We start from the raw sequence: 22,520 nt of genomic DNA on the forward strand, positions 1-22,520 counted from the left end.
GTAACATGGGAAGCCCCCACTAATCTTCGCACACATGCCTGTAGGGCCATGATACGAATACAAATCTTTGCACACATGCTTGTAGGGCCACGATACGAATACTAATCTTCGCAAACGTGCCTGGAGGGCCGCGATACAAATACATCTAGTCTAGAATACATGGGGAACCCCCACTAATCTTCGCAAACATGCCTGGAGGGCCGCGATACAAATAAATACGATACATGGTTTACAAAACGAACATGTGAATTACGAAACGAATACTGAAACTAAACAACCAACTGGGAACTCGCTCAACTTTGTTGTTGACTCGTTGCTACATGCCTTGAAGGTCAATAGGTACTCATGGAGCTTACACTGGGAGGCGCGGTCGTTGTGGGGCATGGATCGTGGATGCCATGTTAATCAATTATGACATTTCAAACTTATTACTTATGTTGGGTTTTTACGTTATTGCTTCCGCTACACACTTGATTATGTTTTGGTTTTTGAACACCTTTCGTATTGATGAATGACTTTTACTTATTACTTATAATGTTCAATATGATTGGTGGCTTGATCCTGGTCATGTCACGCCTCCAGGCGGTGATACTCCGCGTGTAGATTTTGGAGGTGTGACACGGGGCCGCCCTTAAAAATTAAATTTTTGGTATTATTAAAAAGCTTTGTTTACCCAAAGTTTAAACCAACCTTTTCTTACAAAACTTTTTCTAAAAGTTGATCAAAACCTTTGTACAAAACGAGATTATCTTGTAACGATGGTGTGACAATCGACTCAAGTTACTGCCGCGTGACGGGAAGACTTCGTAAAATGAGTTTTAAACACCTTAAAATCTTTTAATAGCCTAACCCCACTCATAGCGCTGGCGTGAACATCGAAACATTTAACGCCGCACCGTGAGAAGATTTTCATAAACAACTTTTTCCTAATTAATCGACTTTTCGAAAATTTAAAACGTTGTGGAATCGCATTCTTGTGTGTGTTATCACCTTGATTATACGAATCACATTTCTCGTCGCTCTCACTTGGTCTTCGCAATGCCCTTGCATGTGTATACTCAATCGATCGCTCGCTATCTTGTTGCTTTATCGCTTACTCGCTCGCATCAACTCTCGTAACCCTTCTTGTGGATTAATTTCGGGACGAAATTTCCTAAAGCAGGGGAGACTATAACAACCCGCACGTTTGTCACACCCCGATCTCCACGTGTCACCGGTGGGCCCGGTGTGGGGTACGTGACGTGGTTGGCGTCGTCATAGACAAACAACACAATATAATAATGCACAGCGGAAGCAGAAATAGATTCATTTCAACTTTAAATAAAATGTAATAATAAATATCACGAGTAGTTGAAACGGATCCACAGGCGGATCAAATAAAATAAGATAAATTGTTCAACAGTTTTATTGTCGTCCGAGCTTGCGAGACTATTGTGGACGCTCTAGGAAACAGCCAGCCTAGTACGTGTAGTACCTGCACTTAACCTTTTGGGAAAATACGTCAGTTTACGCTGGTAAATACAAATTAACTGACTCATTTTGAAAATGATTGAAAATTGATTTAAATGCACATGGCATAAATATTTTTTTTATAACTTGGGCTAATTATGCAATATAAACTTGTGAACGAATTACATGTTACTCGTGCGTTCAGTAGCCCGGGATCTTGTCCGGGTTAAAGATTAATAGACACACCACATTAAAGAGTTATACACGACGGGTGTACGCCTACACCCCGTGCTCTGGTCGTGGCCATCTCGTAAGATAATGCCAAGGATATCCGGGACACGGTCATTAACCCCCCAAAGGCTTAAAGTAAAACAAGACTGTTTAAACGAGCCGATCAAATTATTCCAATTGCACACCCAAGGGTGCAAGATTTGTACGCTCGATCAAGCGGTATTCTATATACCGTAACCCACGCCCGTATAGGGAAAATAAGTTAAAATGTATTTACCTGAGTAAGTATGAATCACAATTGGCAAGTGAGGGTAGCTTTTACTGGGCCTCCTACTCTGGAACAAAGGTTTATAATAACCTATTAGATTCCTAACGGGTCTTTTATTTAAGCCTAAGCTTGACCGGTTAGTTTTAAGGACGATACGGTTCAAGCGCACGATTAAGCGAAAGACCGGATAGAATGTGATTTAGACCCGACAAGTTTGAATACTTGTATAATATGGGTATACTAAATACATTCTGGATTTTGAGACAAAAATGATAAAGTTTGACCCGTTTCGGTCAATTTATGCAAACTAGTTACATAAACCGAACCGAGCGCTAAAAGAGCGTTACGGGTAGCCAAAAGAGTCATATGCAAGTTCCCTGAGATAATATGCTTTAAATATGATATAATATCAACAAGTTATGTTCCATTATGCCCCGAATGAATTTAAACTCAATTTATGCCTTATAAGGGCATTTTGGTCATTTAAAAGATTATAAAAGAGTTAAATTGGAAATATGCGTTACAAGTCTGATTTATACAGTAAATATACTTAGTTTGACATATTATAACAGTAGGGTATGACCCATATACGAAACTTATCATTTAAAATCAAACTATGCACCATAGGGGTATTTTAGTAATTTCACAAGGGCTAAAAATGTCAAAACTGGGAACCTGGGTTCAAAATCTTATACTTACTGTTATTTTATAAAAATATGCTAAATACATCAGTAGGTATAATTCTTATATGTTTAATATGGGTATAACGCATACTATGCTTTAAAAACGCTTAAAAGTGCGATTTAGAGCCGTTTCCGGGTTTTTAAAAGAAAGCTGAGATTTTTATATTCCCAGAATGCTCAAAATATTTTATTTAACAAATAAAATCAGTAGAAAAAGGTTTGAGGTCAAAAGGATGCATAAAACTCATTTTATGGCTTAAACGGTCAAAACCGGCATTAACCGAATCCACTTAGCGACCTATGATACGATCAGCCAAAAATTAAATAAAAATCATCAAAAATCCCAAAATATTATATAACATCAGTGGGTAAAAAGTTTTATATCAAAAAGTGGCCTTAAATAGGTTATACGCTACATGCGCCGTTTATTTAACATAAAGCTATAGTTTTACGATATCGGCCATAACTCAAAATCTGGACCACCAACTGATCTCAAATTTTCGGTGCAAGTTTATAAATCAGAAATAAAGATTTCTACTCTTTCACTTTTCCAAAAATCACGTTTTATATCAAAAAGGGCAAAATAGTCAACTTTAAGCATAAATCGGAAACATGCATATGAATCGGTTAAGCATAGACTCAAGTTGTAAAAATTCCAGAGAGTTACACATAATTATAAATGGCCAAAAATAAACTCTAATACAGATCTCAAACATGCATGCATGGATCCGAATCGAGAGTCAACGAAAAAGTCGTTTTATAAGACTTTCGGTTCCGATCCGAGTTTATACTAAAGATTGTCGAGTTGATCATGATAAAACATATTCTTACATTCATTATAAAGTTATTTTTGATGATCAAACTGATTGCATGTCATCTACATTACTATTTATGCTATATTTCGCAAAAACCATTTCCTGTTGACTTTTTAAGAACAACTTTGACTCGACAAATAGCATGCTTATAGTGGGAATCAGAGAATACCCTTTTGAGGGTTTGTTTCCCACATAAATACCAACTTATAAGTGGTTTCAATTTGAGAAATGACAGAGCCAAATTCGTTTAATCGAAAAGTCAAACTATATGAACAACGGATTGACTTTTGGCTAATAATCTATGCTAGAACGAATTAGAGGATGATATGAATGCTTACAAAGGTCCTAATGAAGCTTAGATAGGACTTGGAGGTTGCCTTGTCGATCAGATTGCTCCTGGAAATGCCTTGTGAGTTTTGAAAGCTTGCTAGTGTTCTTGTTACAACACAAGTGCCTCAAAAAGTGAACAATTGATCTGATTTATGGAGGCTTCAGGAGTTGTGAGAGCATCACAGGTGTCCCAACATGCATGCTCATCTATTGGTGAGTTTTGGAGGTGCTCATAGCTGTCCTCAACTCAAAAATTGGACCAGAATGCAAAAATTCGCGAATTCTGTTACTGGCAGGGGCACGCGGCCCGCTTAAGGTAGCCCAGGCGGGCCGCCTGGGGTTCTGCAGGCCCAAACATTTTTCAAATGTTGCAGCTTTGGTCCCTGTCTTCGCACACGAGGTTTTGGCTAATTATTTTGACTCGTAAACCTTCAAACTTGGTTTTTAAGAACCTTGGGACATTTACCAACATGGTAAAGTCCTCGGTTAACTTTGCGCTCACCCGAAAAGCCATGAAATTCGACGTTGACGCTTTTAACCCCTCAAGTACGGTTTTGGCCATAACTTTCTCATACGATAACGAAACTTCATGAAATTTTTACCACATATTCTAGTGAGTATATTTTAGCATTACAAAGCTTCGGGTCTGCCAAAAGTTCACTCAGAGGTATAAATTCAACATGTTGGCACTTTTAGCCCCTATAGTTTGTAATTCCTCACTTTCGGGCAATTTCCGCTTTGTATGATCCATGATCCATCCGTTTAGGGTTATAAACATTATGTAGGGTTATCATAGAGTCTATTTATCCATTGTTGACACTTTGGACCCTTACGTTCCATAGTTTTCACCGTTTGTCAACTTTAGTCCCTCTAAAGTTTGTTTTCACATATTCAAAGTCTATGACACGTGTCAAGGCATTAGTGGACGAGATTTTCGAGGTGCTACATCCTCACCCCCTTAAAAGAAATCTCGACCTCGAGGTTTACTGAAACAAATGAGGGTATTTTTCCTTCATCGTGGATTCCACTTCCCACGTGTATTCGGGACCTCTACGGGCATCCCACTTGACCTTAACAATAGGTATGTACTTTCTTCGGAGCTTCTTAACCTGTCGATCCTCAATCGACAACGGTTTTTCCACAAACTTCAAACTCTCATCTATGTGTATATCTGTATGCGGTATAACCAGTGATTCGTCAGCGAAACACTTCTTCAAATTACAGATGTGGAACACATTATGTATAGCGCTAAGTTCTTCGGGCAAGTTTAACTTATAAGCAACTGACCCGACACGTTCGACAATCTCGAAAGGTCCTATGTATCTTGGGCTTAGCTTGCCTTTCTTACCAAATCGCATCACCCCCTTCCAGGGCGATACTTTAAGCAACACTTTATCACCTACATCGAAGTGAAAATCTTTGCGCTTAGGATCCGCATAACTCTTCTGCCTATCCCTGGCAGCTTTCAAACGATCGCGAATCTGAACGATCTTGTCCGTCGTCTCAAAAACGATTTCTGGTCCTGATAGTTGGACATCTCCAACTTCTGCCCAACAAATGGGCGATCTACACTTTCTACCGTATAAGGCCTCAAAAGGCGCAGCTTTTATGCTGGAATGGTAGTTATTGTTGTAGGAGAATTCAATCAGTGGTAGGTTCTTATCCCAACTACCACCCAAGTCGATCGCACATGCACGCAGCATGTCTTCCAAAGTCTGAATAGTACGCTCACTCTGACCATCGGTCTGAGGATGATAAGCCGTACTAAAATTCAAACGAGTGCCCAATGATTGTTGGAAACTTTTCCAAAAATGTGACGTATATCTAGTATCTCTATCAGAGATAATAGATACAGGTATACCATGTAGCGCTACAATCTTATCAACGTATAACTGAGCTAACATATCGGAGCTATACGTCTCCTTGATGGGTAGAAAATGAGCTGACTTCGTCAGTCTATCTACTATGACCCATATGGTATCATTTCCCTTTCTCGTCTTTGGTAACTTGGTGATGAAATCCATTGTCACCATTTCCCATTTCCACTTGGGAATTTCAGGTTGTTGAAGCAAACCTGACGGCTTCTGATGCTCAGCCTTGACTTGAGCACAAGTCAAACATTTAGCTACATGCTCTGCTACGGATTTTTTCAAACCAATCCACCAGTAGTTTGCCTTTAGATCCTGGTACATCTTATCAGCTCCAGGATGAACGGAATATTTAGAGCTGTGGGCTTCCTGGAGGATAACATCCCGAAGTCCTCCATAAACTGGAACCCATATTCGTCCGTTTAGTCTTAGCATTCCATCTTTGTCGTAGGATAACTGCTCCTCAGTTACTCCTAACTTCTCTTCAGGATAGTTAGCTTCCAACACAGCTTCCTTCTGTGCAGCTAACACCCTTTCATTCAAATTATTCCTTATTTCAATGCGCTTGGCATTGATTCTGATCGGTTTCACTCTTTCTTTTCTGCTTAAGGCGTCGGCAACTACATTTGCCTTGCCTGGATGGTATCTTATCTCACAGTCGTAATCATTTAAAGTTTCCATCCATCGCCTTTGTCGCATGTTCAATTCCTTCTGATTGAACAAGTGTTGAAGGCTCTTGTGATCCGAATAGATCACGCACTTGGTTCCGTACAAGTAGTGTCTCCACAGTTTCAATGCAAATACAACGGCACCCAATTCCAAGTCGTGGGTGGTGTAGTTCTTCTCGTGCACCTTTAGCTGTCGTGAAGCGTAGGCAATGACCTTGCCTCTCTGCATGAGTACACAACCCATACCAGTGTGCGATGCATCGCAATACACCACAAATTCCTCTATACCATCAGGCAATGTTAACACTGGGGCATTGCTCAACTTCTTCTTCAAAATGTCAAAGGATTCCTGCTGCTTAGGGCCCCAATCAAACTTAATCTTCTTACGAGTCAACGAAGTTAGGGGTGCAGCAATCCTCGAAAAGTTCTCGATGAATCGCCTATAGTATCCTGCTAATCCGAGGAAACTGCGAATCTCGGTAGGAGTCTTTGGCTCCTGCCAATTCATAACTGCTTCTACCTTAGCGGGATCTACTTGGATACCACGCTCGCTTACCACATGTCCAAGGAATTGGACTTCTCGAAGCCAAAATTCACACTTTGAAAATTTGGCATAAAGTTTCTCACGGTGTAGGAGTTTGAGAATACAACGAAGGTGTTTCTCGTGGTCAGCCTGGTTCTTCGAGTAGATAAGGATGTCGTCAATAAAAACGATGACGAATTTATCCAGATAAGGCTTGCAGACACGATTCATGAGATCCATGAATGCGGCTGGTGCGTTAGTGAGCCCAAAAGGCATCACTAGGAACTCATAATGTCCATAACGAGTCCTAAACGCTGTCTTGTGCACATCTTCATCCTTGACCTTCAACTGGTGATAGCCTGACCTCAAGTCGATCTTTGAGAAGTAGCTTGCTCCTTGCAACTGATCGAACAGATCGTCGATCCTGGGTAACGGATACCTATTCTTAATAGTGACCTTATTAAGCTCTCGGTAATCGTTGCACAGACGCATCGATCCATCCTTCTTTTTAGCGAACAAGATTGGCGCTCCCCAAGGAGACGAGCTAGGTCTAATAAAACCCTTAGCTAACAGATCATCTAACTGCGTCCTTAACTCCTTCATCTCCGTTGGTGCCAACCTATATGGTGCTCTTGCTACTGGCGCTGCACCGGGAATGATGTCTATTCGAAACTCCACTTGCCTATCCGGTGGCAAACCGGGGAGTTCTTCAGGAAATACTTCAGGGTATTCTGAGATGACAGGGATGTCTTCGATCTTCGGCTTTGGCTCATCAATAGTAACTTGTGCCATATAAATGACACATCCTTTCTGCAGACATCTGGATGCTTTGAGCATGGACACTTGCTCCGGCAATCCATGCTGGGTATCTCCCTGGATAGTGAGTGACTCACCAGACGGAGTCTTTACTACCACTTGCTTTCTGTTGCACACAATCTGGGCTTGGTTACGCGATAACCAATCCATGCCTATCACTATATCGAATCCAGCTAGCTTAAAGGGAAGCAAGGATAACGGGAAAGAATGATTCCTAATGGATATAACACACCCATCTAGGATAGTCGAGGCGGTTTCTATGGTTCCATCGGCTAATTCCACCTCATACTTCACACTTAAGGTTTTAACAGGTAGGTTTAACAACTTACAGAACTTATCATCTACAAATGATTTATCTGCTCCTGAATCAAATAGAACTCTAGCAAAAACATCATTTACAAGAAAAGTACCTGTAATGACGTTGTCGTCCTGAACTGCTTCCTTCGCGTCCATTTTGAAGACTCTTGCATTGGTCTTCTTTCCCTCATCGGCTTTCTTAGCATTCTTTGGGCAATTCGGTCGGATGTGCCCTTTCTCATTGCAACCATAACAAGTTGCATCCTTAAGTTTCTTACAATCTAATGCCTTATGATCCAGGGACTTACAAATCTCACATAATTTCTGCTGAGATTGAGATCTAGACTCCTGCCTGCATCTCCCAAAATGATGCTTCCTACAAACCTTGCACCTGGGTTTCTCACCCGACTGATGATCTCCTTTCTTGAATCCCGACCCTTTCCTGTGGTCGTTGTTCCCTCGGTGTCTTTTCTCCGATCTCCGTGAGGTATCGTCCTCACGTTTCCTCTTGTTTTCCTCCGAGCTCTTAAGAGCTCTCAACCGGACTACATCCTGGGTGAGTGAGAGAGATAGATCAGCTACTGATCTGAACGTCGTAGGCCTCGATGCCTTAACGCTCGCCTTGATCTCTGGTGCCAAACCCCCAATAAAACGGGCGATCCTTCTCGGCTCTGGGGTTACCAGGTATGGCACCAATCGAGATAGAGTGTTGAATGTGGTAAGGTATGCCTGGCAGTCGAGGTTCTTCATCACCAGGGATACGAAATCTGATTCGATCCTTTCCACCTCATGTTGTGGACAGAAATTTTCTTTGATCAGGGCTACAAACTGATTCCAAGTCATATTGTAAAGCGTGGCCTTACCGGCAGCTTGTAGGAGAGATTTCCACCACGCCAGTGCATCTCCTTTGAATGACTGGGACACGTACTTTACTACGTCCCGAGCAGCACACCCGCTGATATCAACAACCGTATCCATCTCATCTAACCATGTCATACAGTCGACTGCCCCTTTTTCCCCAGTAAAATCTCTGGGTTTGCATGAGACGAAATATTTATACGTACAGGACTTACTGTGCGTATCATGCTTCTGCTTGATTTCTTGTTTCGGTACACTGCTGTGGTTGGAGGAGTGATTATCCTCATCATCCTTCTTCGGCTCATTTTTCTTAGAAGGCGGCTTGCTTGAGCCTCTGAATGATTCTTGGATTTGGAACGTTGTACGGTTCGGGTCCTACTTCGAGTCCCGCTCGATTCTCTGAATTGCCTATCAATGGCCCTGGCAACAGCATTTTCTACCAGTGCTTGTAGTTCCGCACCAGTTACATGAATCTTGGTGTTATCAGGGTGTTCTTTAGAACGACTGTTTGTTTCTTCCGATTTTGCCATGTAGCTTTAAGCTACATAAAAGTAAGGACAAGGTCTATTTAGAAACCTAACAGTATTATCGTTCTTGACGATTTATTAACCATGGTATTAATAACCATAATAGTTAATTTAATTAATTTCATTCAGGGCTTTTATTAGCAACTATATCATAGAATGAAATATATATATTGGCACCATAGGCCTAGTCACTTCGGACAACTTCTAAATTTTAAATTTAGAATTTTCATAGGATTAGATTTGTATAATTAAATCAAATAATCCTTTGCTTGGCAGGGAGTTATAAACCACAACTGCCTTTTTGTTTTATATGACCTTAGTCATAACCCGTAGGCATCAAGTCATAATCAAACATGTATACAGATATAATCTGTGGTTAATTTATTAAAAGGGTGGCATGTGTGATTTTACAGATCACGCTAGCCAAGAATGTTAACATGTTTGCAGATGTTAACAGAGATTTGAATCTTTTTAACCAGGTTTTACCATATTGGCCAGGCCTTTTAATAAGACATTCAAGCTAGGTTTTACCTTTTTTTTAAGATTCTTATTAAAATGGTAAATCAAAATAATAATTGATATTTTTCATTTATTTGTATATTATGTCATGCATATAGATAAAATGAAAAACTTAGATTAACCATTTTTAAATAAAAGTAGACTAGTACAACTTTGCCCTAAACGGGACTTTTACTCAAATAACATGCCCACGCAGGGGCTAAACCAAATAACAAACAAACAAAACAAACAAACAAAACAAACCCACGCAGGGGTTAAACAGAAACAACATACCCACGCAGGGGTAGAACAAGAGAAATATACCCACGCAGGGGTAGAGTACAGGAATAAATGTCCTCGCAGGGACATGAGTAAATGAGCTAACAAACAAAGGATTTAATAATCCTTCTTACCCTTACCCTTGATCAAGTCAACCATCTTCTTAAACATTCCGCGGTTGTGTCGGCGATCTTCCCGCATTTCATGTCGCAATTCACGTCGCACGTCGTTTATCCCTTGCAGAATTTCTTGGACTTGCGGTGGCGACATCATCGGCGCCGGCGGCGGTGGCTGATACTGCGGTGGTTGAGGAGGCTGCGGCTGCTGGTATCCATGCGGTGGGTATCCAAAAGCTGATTGTCCCGTAGCCCAGGGACCTCCAAAAGCACTCTCCTGATTGAGAGGGTTGTAGCCCGAAGCTATCCAGTAAGGATCCCCTGTATAGTCATAACCTGGGGGAAAAGTCGGCTCGAAAGGGTTGAACTGTGCTGCGCTAGCATACGCAGGGATTGGCTCTCCAAATTTTTGCGGTGGCAGTGGCGCAATAGGCGCAGAAGTCACCTCTGAGACGGGATGCTGAGATTCTCCCATCTCTGACTCCTCGTGAAGCGGCGAGTAGCGGCTGCTACCTGAATGTCGAGGGGTGCCAATGCGTATCCCTCCTCGCGTAGACATACGGGCGTTCCTCCTTTGCCTCTGAGGCGGATGAGGCAAAACCGGAGGTGGTGGCGGCGGCGGAGTGACTACGTCGCGCCAGAATCCCTCAGAAGGATCCTGCTGCTGAGGCTGCTGCTGAAGCTGCTGCTGGGAGTGATGCTGTGAGTGCACAGGAGAGCTGTGGTAGGACTGGTGCATGGGAGAGTTATGGTAACTAGGGGTAAAAACCCAGTCGTGCTGCTTGAATCTCTCCTCGAAACTGTCGGTACCATTGTAAGGTGATCCCAAAAACGGTGACCCATCAGATATCTCGATGGGGTGGTTCGGTGTACCGGACGGTGGCATGGAAGGATCGGTATCCTCATCGACCTCCATCTCATTGCCACCCGAAAAGTGGTCTTCAGGTCCAAGTGGGTTATGACCCACTGGTTCTTCCAAATAGACATCAGGGTTGTACAGGCCCTGATAGACGGGTGCTGGGTAGTCGTAAGGCGACTGGTGAAGAGGAATGTAGGATTGGTGGGAGTTGTGGGGCTCATTTTCAGAATGAGGCCCAAAAGAGTGTGGTAGGGAAGGTGTGGTACTCAGTGATGCTGAGTGTCTGGCGGGTTCAGCGAACGATCTCCAAAGATCTCGGGCATCAGTGTTATGGGATGCTGATGGGGTTCGCCTATGTGAAGGCCCTGCCTCATGGTCATGAGAGGTGGCGAATGCTCCTCGTCCCTTTCCTCGTACACGTGGCGACATCTTGAACCTGTCAAAAATCAAACAAGTGGCACAACAAAATATATATAAGACAAAGTTAGAAAATAAAAGAAATTTGAACATTTCCTAAGTTCTTTGTCTAGACTCGAAAATCGAGGAATGTGCAATTGTGTAACTGAGATTAAACACAAAAGACTAGTGTTTAATTCACTCAGCGTTGGCTCTGATACCAACCTGTCACACCCCGATCTCCACGTGTCACCGGTGGGCCCGGTGTGGGGTACGTGACGTGGTTGGCGTCGTCATAGACAAACAACACAATATAATAATGCACAGCGGAAGCAGAAATAGATTCATTTCAACTTTAAATAAAATGTAATAATAAATATCACGAGTAGTTGAAACGGATCCACAGGCGGATCAAATAAAATAAGATAAATTGTTCAACAGTTTTATTGTCGTCCGAGCTTGCGAGACTATTGTGGACGCTCTAGGAAACAGCCAGCCTAGTACGTGTAGTACCTGCACTTAACCTTTTGGGAAAATACGTCAGTTTACACTGGTAAATACAAATTAACTGACTCATTTTGAAAATGATTGAAAATTGATTTAAATGCACATGGCATAAATATTTTTTTTATAACTTGGGCTAATTATGCAATATAAACTTGTGAACGAATTACATGTTACTCGTGCGTTCAGTAGCCCGGGATCTTGTCCGGGTTAAAGATTAATAGACACACCACATTAAAGAGTTATACACGACGGGTGTACGCCTACACCCCGTGCTCTGGTCGTGGCCATCTCGTAAGATAATGCCAAGGATATCCGGGACACGGTCATTAACCCCCCAAAGGCTTAAAGTAAAACAAGACTGTTTAAACGAGCCGATCAAATTATTCCAATTGCACACCCAAGGGTGCAAGATTTGTACGCTCGATCAAGCGGTATTCTATATACCGTAACCCAAGCCCGTATAGGGAAAATAAGTTAAAATGTATTTACCTGAGTAAGTATGAATCACAATTGGCAAGTGAGGGTAGCTTTTACTGGGCCTCCTACTCTGGAACAAAGGTTTATAATAACCTATTAGATTCCTAACGGGTCTTTTATTTAAGCCTAAGCTTGACCGGTTAGTTTTAAGAACGATACGGTTCAAGCGCACGATTAAGCGAAAGACCGGATAGAATGTGATTTAGACCCGACAAGTTTGAATACTTGTATAATATGGGTATACTAAATACATTCTGGATTTTGAGACAAAAATGATAACGTTTGACCCGTTTCGGTCAATTTATGCAAACTAGTTACATAAACCGAACCGAGCGCTAAAAGAGCGTTACGGGTAGCCAAAAGAGTCATATGCAAGTTCCCTGAGATAATATGCTTTAAATATGATATAATATCAACAAGTTATGTTCCATTATGCCCCGAATGAATTTAAACTCAATTTATGCCTTATAAGGGCATTTTGGTCATTTAAAAGATTATAAAAGAGTTAAATTGGAAATCTGCGTTACAGGTCTGATTTATACAGTAAATATACTTAGTTTGACATATTATAACAGTAGGGTATGACCCATATACGAAACTTATCATTTAAAATCAAACTATGCACCATAGGGGTATTTTAGTAATTTCACAAGGGCTAAAAATGTCAAAACTGGGAACCTGGGTTCAAAATCTTATACTTACTGTTATTTTATAAAAATATGCTAAATACATCAGTAGGTATAATTCTTATATGTTTAATATGGGTATAACGCATACTATGCGTTAAAAACGCTTAAAAGTGCGATTTAGAGCCGTTTCCGGGTTTTTAAAAGAAAGCTGAGATTTTTATATTCCCAGAATGCTCAAAATATTTTATTTAACAAATAAAATCAGTAGAAAAAGGTTTGAGGTCAAAAGGATGCATAAAACTCATTTTATGGCTTAAACGGTCAAAACCGGCATTAACCGAATCCACTTAGCGACCTATGATACGATCAGCCAAAAATTAAATAAAAATCATCAAAAATCCCAAAATATTATATAACATCAGTGGGTAAAAATTTTTATATCAAAAAGTGGCCTTAAATAGGTTATACGCTACATGCGCCGTTTATTTAACATAAAGCTATAGTTTTACGATATCGGCCATAACTCAAAATCTGGACCACCAACTGATCTCAAATTTTCGGTGCAAGTTTATAAATCAGAAATAAAGATTTCTACTCTTTCACTTTTCCAAAAATCACGTTTTATATCAAAAAGGGCAAAATAGTCAACTTTAAGCATAAATCGGAAACATGCATATGAATCGGTTAAGCATAGACTCAAGTTGTAAAAATTCCAGAGAGTTACACATAATTATAAATGGTCAAAAATAAACTCTAATACAGATCTCAAACATGCATGCATGGATCCGAATCGAGAGTCAACGAAAAAGTCGTTTTATAAGACTTTCGGTTCCGATCCGAGTTTATACTAAAGATTGTCGAGTTGATCATGATAAAACATATTCTTACATTCATTATAAAGTTATTTTTGATGATCAAACTGATTGCATGTCATCTACATTACTATTTATGCTATATTTCGCAAAAACCATTTCCTGTTGACTTTTTAAGAACAACTTTGACTCGACAAATAGCATGCTTATAGTGGGAATCAGAGAATACCCTTTTGAGGGTTTGTTTCCCACATAAATACCAACTTATAAGTGGTTTCAATTTGAGAAATGACAGAGCCAAATTCGTTTAATCGAAAAGTCAAACTATATGAACAACGGATTGACTTTTGGCTAATAATCTATGCTAGAACGAATTAGAGGATGATATGAATGCTTACAAAGGTCCTAATGAAGCTTAGATAGGACTTGGAGGTTGCCTTGTCGATCAGATTGCTCCTGGAAATGCCTTGTGAGTTTTGAAAGCTTGCTAGTGTTCTTGTTACAAACAAGTGCCTCAAAAAGTGAACAATTGATCTGATTTATGGAGGCTTCAGGAGTTGTGAGAGCATCACAGGTGTCCCAACATGCATGCTCATCTATTGGTGAGTTTTGGAGGTGCTCATAGCTGTCCTCAACTCAAAAATTGGACCAGAATGCAAAAATTCGCGAATTCTGTTACTGGCAGGGGCACGCGGCCCGCTTAAGGTAGCCCAGGCGGGCCGCCTGGGGTTCTGCAGGCCCAAACATTTTTCAAATGTTGCAGCTTTGGTCCCTGTCTTCGCACGCGAGGTTTTGGCTAATTATTTTGACTCGTAAACCTTCAAACTTGGTTTTTAAGAACCTTGGGACATTTACCAACATGGTAAAGTCCTCGGTTAACTTTGCGCTCACCCGAAAAGCCATGAAATTCGACGTTGACGCTTTTAACCCCTCAAGTACGGTTTTGGCCATAACTTTCTCATACGATAACGAAACTTCATGAAATTTTTACCACATATTCTAGTGAGTATATTTTAGCATTACAAAGCTTCGGGTCTGCCAAAAGTTCACTCAGAGGTATAAATTCAACATGTTGACACTTTTAGCCCCTATAGTTTGTAATTCCTCACTTTCGAGCAATTTCCGCTTTGTATGATCCATTATCCATCCGTTTAGGGTTATAAACATTATGTAGGGTTATCATAGAGTCTATTTATCCATTGTTGACACTTTGGACCCTTACGTTCCATAGTTTTCACCGTTTGTCAACTTTAGTCCCTCTAAAGTTTGTTTTCGCATATTCAAAGTCTATGACACGTGTCAATGCATTATTGGACGAGATTTTCGAGGTGTTACAACGTTCGTGCGTTGTTACTACTCGTTATACTCATTACGCCTAGCACCAGAGATTCGGATCATAATGTAGCTATATCGCATACATCGCTATTTCGCAGTATTTTCGCATATTACGCATACTTTATCGTTATCACATCACATTGTACTTGCTGACAACCACGAAGATGTCAAGTGAGGACCAATTCTACCCCCTTGTTAGCCGTCATGTTTCGTAGTGCAACTCAATACTCAAAAACGCACTCGCAGTCACGCGTAACTCGATTATCGCAGGATTTGAAATATGGATATGTATATACGACCCAACGTGGACTAATTATAATAAATATATGAAAATGTGGATGAAGATGTGTAACCAAACTATCGCAGCGCTTAACGATCGAAGCGAAACGACGAAATACAACCCGCCGGATGCCACCGATCGACTGATTGCTCGATCGAATGGCCACCCGATCGAGGTGCCACCCGATCAAGGCGCCACTCGATCGGACAACCGTCTGATCCGATTCACTGCACCGCCTTTCTCCTCCTCTTTCCTATAAATACCCCACTTGTCACATCAACAACAGTTGATGTGACTGCTCTCGCTCAACCAGACGCCTTCTCGCCATTTTCACTCGATTTCTCGCAATTCTTGTAAGTTTTCACCCTAAATCTTGTACTTCTATGATCTACACGCACTCCTTCATCTTTTTCATCATTAAATCTCACTTTTTCACCGGTAAATCTTCGGATTTGAGCCGTTCTAAGGTGATGACATCATGGAGTTCTTAGGAACAATGAAGTGTGACCTCATCTCACCAAGAACAGTCCAGATCTGATGGATTCCACGGAGAATAAACACTAATCTCACCTAGATCTAAGCCGAATCTAAGTTTTCTAAGCTTTTCTTCAAACTATCTTAACTTTTTACTCAAAACCGGTAGAAACAGAGCTCGTACAGACCTTCTGCTCTTTCTCTAGTGAGGTGTCAGTTCGAGAACTGGTTCCTATCAACGAGATGACCGACTCAGCGTGTTGAACATGAACAACCATCGAGAACAGTTAACTGATCGGACGGGGTGATTCCCATCCGATCTGATGACTTGGACTTGGTGGAGTTCCATTGTTTAGCTCTTAGTCATACCGTCTTGATCAAATCGCAGAAACTTAACAAAATAAACAAGTTATGAAACAATCAAGTTGCGGGACGGATTGTCGTCCGATCAGACTGCCACCCGGTCGACCCGCAATCCGATCGGATTGCACTTAAACAAATTTACAAATCTTCTTTGCATAGCAGTTCCAACGGATTGTCACCCGATCTGATTGCCGCCCGATCGAGTGACCAGTCTGCTATGAACTTATCAACCAAAGTGTCTCGCTGATCGGATCACCGTCCGATCAAACAGCCACCCAATCGGGTTGCCACCCGATCGACCGACCGTTCGATCGACCGACCTGAAAGGTAGAGATACTTCTCTGTTTCCAAAATGCTACAACGAAAACTTCAAAAGACAAACCATCATACACAATCACATCCTTACCAAATGAGATGACAACCCAATTGAATGGTCACCCGATCGGATGACCATCCGATCGGATTGTCATCCGATCAACTGGCCATCCGATCGGATTGCCATCCGATCGGGTTGCCACTCGACACTTGGTCACCTCTCACCGCTTATCGCACTGTTCATCGCTTACGCTATCGCTGTGTAATCAGGCTAATCTCAGACGCGCTCCCTTCAATCCATCATCGTTGTGAGTATACTCGAACCCCTTTTTTATCGCATTTTGGGTGTAACATACGTTCCTATTTAATCAAATTTAAGAAAAACAAATCATTCAATCAAACTGTTTATCACTTGCGAATAACTGTTATGCATTTTTACATGTGATGCTAGTTACATATGTGTTAGGACTTATACTCGCGAGGTCCCGCCTTTACGAGTATAGTACTATAGCACCCGACGGAGTCTAGTTAGGATGAACAACAATCGCAATCACAGCTCGAGTGACTTAGTTGGTAGTATCTGTCTTGTATGCATATATGTTGAGGTATCTCGTTATGTATTTGGTGATTCGCAACACTTTTTATCTATTTCTCGTTACTATCAAAACTTGTATACTCGCCAATACTTTTGTATTGACGTTGTTTTAACGTATGTTGCAGGTTTAGTCGCAGTCTACATCAAATCAAGCTAGGAAGTCTAAAAACTAACCTAAAATCTATGTTGTCGGATTTGTATTGTTCGAGAGGACAAGAAATCTGTGATACCTTATGTGATTGTATTGTTTATTAGTATGGGATAATGAACGCATTAAATACTGTCACAATATAGTTGTTACGGATTCTCTTGAGCAATCTGATTCGCCTAGTGCCGCGTCGCGATGATTCCGCTACCGGTTGGGGTGTGACATCACCGGAAATTTTGACAAATTTCTCATCTTCTACCTCATTTCTTGCTGATTTTACATTTCTACACCTTAAAACGAGAAAAACTTAAAATTGAAGAGGAATTCACGGACAAAATTGACTAAAAATCATATCAAACGAATCGGAATTGAACAAAGATCAATCCTTCAAATTTTCATCGAAAAATTCGAACTAAAACTAAATCAAATCAAGCAAAAACCATGTCTAGTTATTCGTTGTTGCTGACGTCATCCACCCGACCGGATAGGTATCCGATCGGATTGGCATAAACTGTATTCTTCATTTACTAGCTGACGTCATCATCCCACCCGATCGGATCACCATCCAATCGGATTGGCTTAGATATTTCTTGATTCATCAGCTGACGCCATCATCTCACTCGATTGGATCACCATCCGATCGGTGAAGAGTTGAAGGTTTAAAAGTTTTCAAAGTTCTTGTGTCACTCGATCAAACGACCACTCGATCGGATCACCATCCGATCGAGTCGCCATTGGAAGAAAAGATTACGAAAACTTGAATGAATCTGAACAAGAGACATTTGTTGCTGAACAAAAATGTATAGCCCTGTTACATCAATCTGTTAGATTTGATATTATTTCTTTAATTAGCTATGAAAGTTCGAAAGATTTGTGGAGCAAGTTAGAGAAGAAGTGTATTGGAGGGGCTGAGATAGTGAAGAACAAGAAACGTCTACTGAAGAAAGAGTTCGACTTGTTTGCATGCATGAGGAATGAGTCGGTGTTAAAGATGATTGAGCGTTTCTGTCATTTGAAGATAGAGCTTGTAAGATATGGGATAACATACACTGAAGAAGAGATAGTTGAGAAGTTATTGGAATCGTTGCCAGATGAAAAGGATTGGTAACATTATGCACTGGTTTTGAAAAACACCATGAAAATGTCTAACATGACTGTTGGGTTGATAGAGAGGTTTGAAAGTCATGAGCTTGAAATTAAGAAGATGAATAAAGTCAACAACACCCCGTACCAACAAAATGTCGATCTGTACTACAGGGGTAGTATGATACCTAAAACCACTTCACCAAAAACTGCTTTTTCAGCTGAGAGTTCAAAGCACGACGAATCAAGAAAAACAAAGCAGCAGTTCTGTACCGAGCAGTGGTTATCATGGAGGTTCTTCTTCATCAAGTTCAGGGAATCAGCAGCAGAATGTTCCCAAAACGTCTTTCAGTGCAACATAGCTGTGAATATTAACAATGCTCAAAACTTTAATGAAGAAACAGCTAAACAACAGATAGTGTTTCTTGCTTTAATCCTAGAATCTTATGAAAGCTTGGTAGCTGGGAAAATCGGGAACACAAACCTGACAAAAGAAGATTATGATCAGATTGATCCTGAAGAGATGGAATTGATTGACATACGCTGGTGCATGGCTAGCATAATTCGAAGAGCGCAAAGGTTTATGGAGATAACAGGGAGAAATTCAATTGGTGGGCCTTCAACAAAGTTGGGCTTTGATAAATCAAAAGTGACCTACTTTAAGTGCAAATAGAAGGGGCACTTCAAGAGGGAATGCAGGAATGCAGCAGCAGACGAAACAACTAATCCGTTTCATGACGACTACTATAAAAAGGCTATTTATCATCGCAATCGGGAAGAGCTGTCAAGAATGAAACAAATTGAAGAGACTCCTAAGGAGAAGTCAAGAGCCTTAGCTGTAATTCATGATGACGAAGGCTTCGACTTGAGTGAGTTTTTACCAGAAGATGATGCTGTAGGTTATGCGTCCATGGCAAAAGTTGAACCATACAAAGATACACGAACTGAAGAGCAAAAATACACCTATCGGAAGCTAGTAGCTCAAACCATGAAGGATAGAAACTATCGAGCTTGGAAAGAGGCCAAAAAGGCAAACAGATGGGATCCAGATCGTGAGTGATATTTGGACCCAAAAGGCAACATAATTGCTGAACCATCAACACTCATAGTTGAAACTCTCATTGAATCATTGAAGCAAGAGGATGAACAGAGAGAAAGAGATGCGGCAAAGAAAGCTGAAGAGGAAGAGCTAAAGTCAAGGAAAGTCGACGATGGAATAATCAACACAACAAAAGAAATGACCGAAGAGAACCTGACGAAGATGGCAGACAAAGTGCTTATGGCAAAGGAACTAGAGGTAGATTCCAAATATGCGTCTGAGTCAATAAGCAAGGTCAGTTGTAGTGGTTCAACAAATGAATCAGGTAAGACTGATAAAGCTAAAAAGGAAAGTGATTGCAAAAATTGCATGAAAGAATGCAAAGTTTGTATCACAAATGCATATCTCACAGTCAAAAAGACTGAAGAACTGGTTGCAAAAGTCAAAATGGTTGAAGATCAAATCTTAAGTCGAGATAAACTCATGAGAGCTTCAAATGAAAGAATAAAAGAATTAACAGAAAGAATTGAAAAAGATAAAACTGATGTAGAACAATTTAAGAAAGAAAATGAGAAGTTAATTCATGAAAACAGACAAATTCCTGAAAATCATGAGAAGCTAAAAAGAACAATAAAAGATTCTGATGAGCGAAATGGTAAAACATATAAAGAAAATCTTCAATTGTCTGGAGTTCTTCGGGCAAAAGAAAGACAAATCAACCAGCAGTTGGATGAGATTGCAAATCTTAAGCTTCAGTTTCAGGAAGCTAAGATTGAGAATGAAAGAATCAATCTGAAACTGAACAGTTACAGCTCCGTGAGCTTTGTTCTTCAACATATAGTTCCAAAACCCATTGGAAAGAACAAAACTGGTGAAGATGTATACTCAGATGGAACCGGGTGGGTTATCATCAAGTTCCACCGCCCGTGTTAAACAATTTTTCAAAAAAAAAAGTCTGGGTTGGATAATGAAGATGAAACAAATGAGAAATCAAATGATGTAAAACTTCCAGAAACAATCGATGTCATATTCACTTCATCGTCTGATGAAGACAGTGTTCAGTCTTAAGTTGTAAAAAATGTGGTTGAAAATGTTTTAAAATCAGATAGTGAATCGACTGAAGATGAAGAGTGCTTTTTGAATAACTACATTCCGAAATCAAAATCCAAAAACAACTCAAATGATGAACCTACTCTTGTCATGTACAAGATGTTTGGTTCTGATAAGTTGTATTCGGATTCTGAATTTCCACTTGAGAATGTGAATGTTGACAAATTGAAGAAAGTTTTCAAATTGGTTGAAATCGATGTTTCTGAAATTGAGGGTTTGAAAAGTTCCAAAAGAATGTTGAATTTTGAAAGAGATAAATCTTACTATAAGAAACCTGTTATACCACCACATTTTAACAACAACAACCAAAACAGATGGTCGGGTGGTTATCAGGGGGTTAACAACAATCAGAAGAGGAACTTTAAAAAAAAGTTTGTTGAAAAGAAAGTGTTTGTGAAAAGCTCAAGTTCACATTCCGAACAAGAATCGGAAACTTTTCCGAAATCAAATGAAGAATTCTTTGAGAAAAAGGCCTCACAGCCTCAGACTGAAGGCAAAAGTCGGGAAGTTGACACCCGTACGTGCTTTAAATGCAACAAAGTTGGACAGATTGCACGAAAGTGCACCAACTCGAAGCCTAAGTCTGTGGTTGTCGAGAATCCAAGAAAGAAGAACGATGTCAGAGGCAAAGCGCCGATGTTTGTTGAGAAGAAAATTTTGAAAAAAGAAAACATCAAAGTCAAAACTGAACCAGTAAAAGAGTCGGTAAAGAAAACTGATAAATTTTACAAACGGGTTGCTTCTTCTCAACAAACGTGGAAGCCAAAATCTGAGGTTAAGACACCAAGTTCTCCAAAACCAAAGGTTTCTGATTCTGCAAAACAATCATCTTCAACTAACAAGATGAATGTACCTTTGGACTTTTATGAGAAACTTGAGAAACAAACTTCTACTTCACCCAAGAAGAAGTATGTTCCAAAGAAAGACCAATCATCTGGTCAACCTCCGGAAAAGGAATTCTTTTTATATAAAGAGGTTGAGATTGGGTCTGAAGAAAGTCTTAAAATGAATGACAAGAATTTCCCACCATTGCACACCAAGACAACACGCCTTAACGTCAAGCTACCTGAGTCGAAAGAGGCTTGGGTTGCTTCAAAATCTAACTGAATGTTTTGAAATGTGCAGGAGCTCCCGAGATCTTTCTCATGTTGGACAATGGATAGTGGAGCATCTAGACACATGACAGGGAGAAAAACCCTGCTATACGATGTTATAGGGTTTAACGGTGGATATGTCGGTTTTGCTGGTAATCAAGGAGGACGTATATTGGTGAAGGAACATTATCAAATGGTGTAATCACGTTTGAAAGAGTCAACTACATCGCCGAGCTAGAAAACAACCTTCTTAGCATTTCTCAAATTTGTGATAGAATGTATTCGACACATTTCACTAATAAAGAATGTCTGATTCTGAAGCCGGGGTTTGTCATCCCCGAGGAGTGGATCATCATGAGAGCACCGAGAGTTAATGATCTGTACGTGTTGAATATGAGCGTAGCTACGACTACCATGGGTCAAACTCATTGCTTCATGTCAAGAGCCACTGAAAAGGAGTCGCAATTGTGGCATCGGAAGATGGGCCACATTCACCTTCAAAAGATGAACTACCTGGTGCATAACAATTTGGTAAAAGGTGTTCACTTGAAGAGTTTCCATCTTGAGGGGGAATGTATCAGTTGTATAAAAGGGAAGCAACGGAAGAAATCCCACCCGTGCAAAAAGATGAACTCAGTCTCGAAGCCGTTGGAAAGACTTCACATGGATCTCTTTGGTCCTGTGAATGTCAAGAGCATAACGGGTGATCTCTACTGCTTAGTAGTCACTGATGACTATTCGAGATTCTCGTGGGTGTCGTTCTTGAAGACCAAAGACG

The sequence above is a fragment of the Helianthus annuus genome, chromosome 3 (assembly GCF_002127325.2).
Source record: "Helianthus annuus cultivar XRQ/B chromosome 3, HanXRQr2.0-SUNRISE, whole genome shotgun sequence".
NCBI lineage: Eukaryota > Viridiplantae > Streptophyta > Magnoliopsida > Asterales > Asteraceae > Helianthus > Helianthus annuus.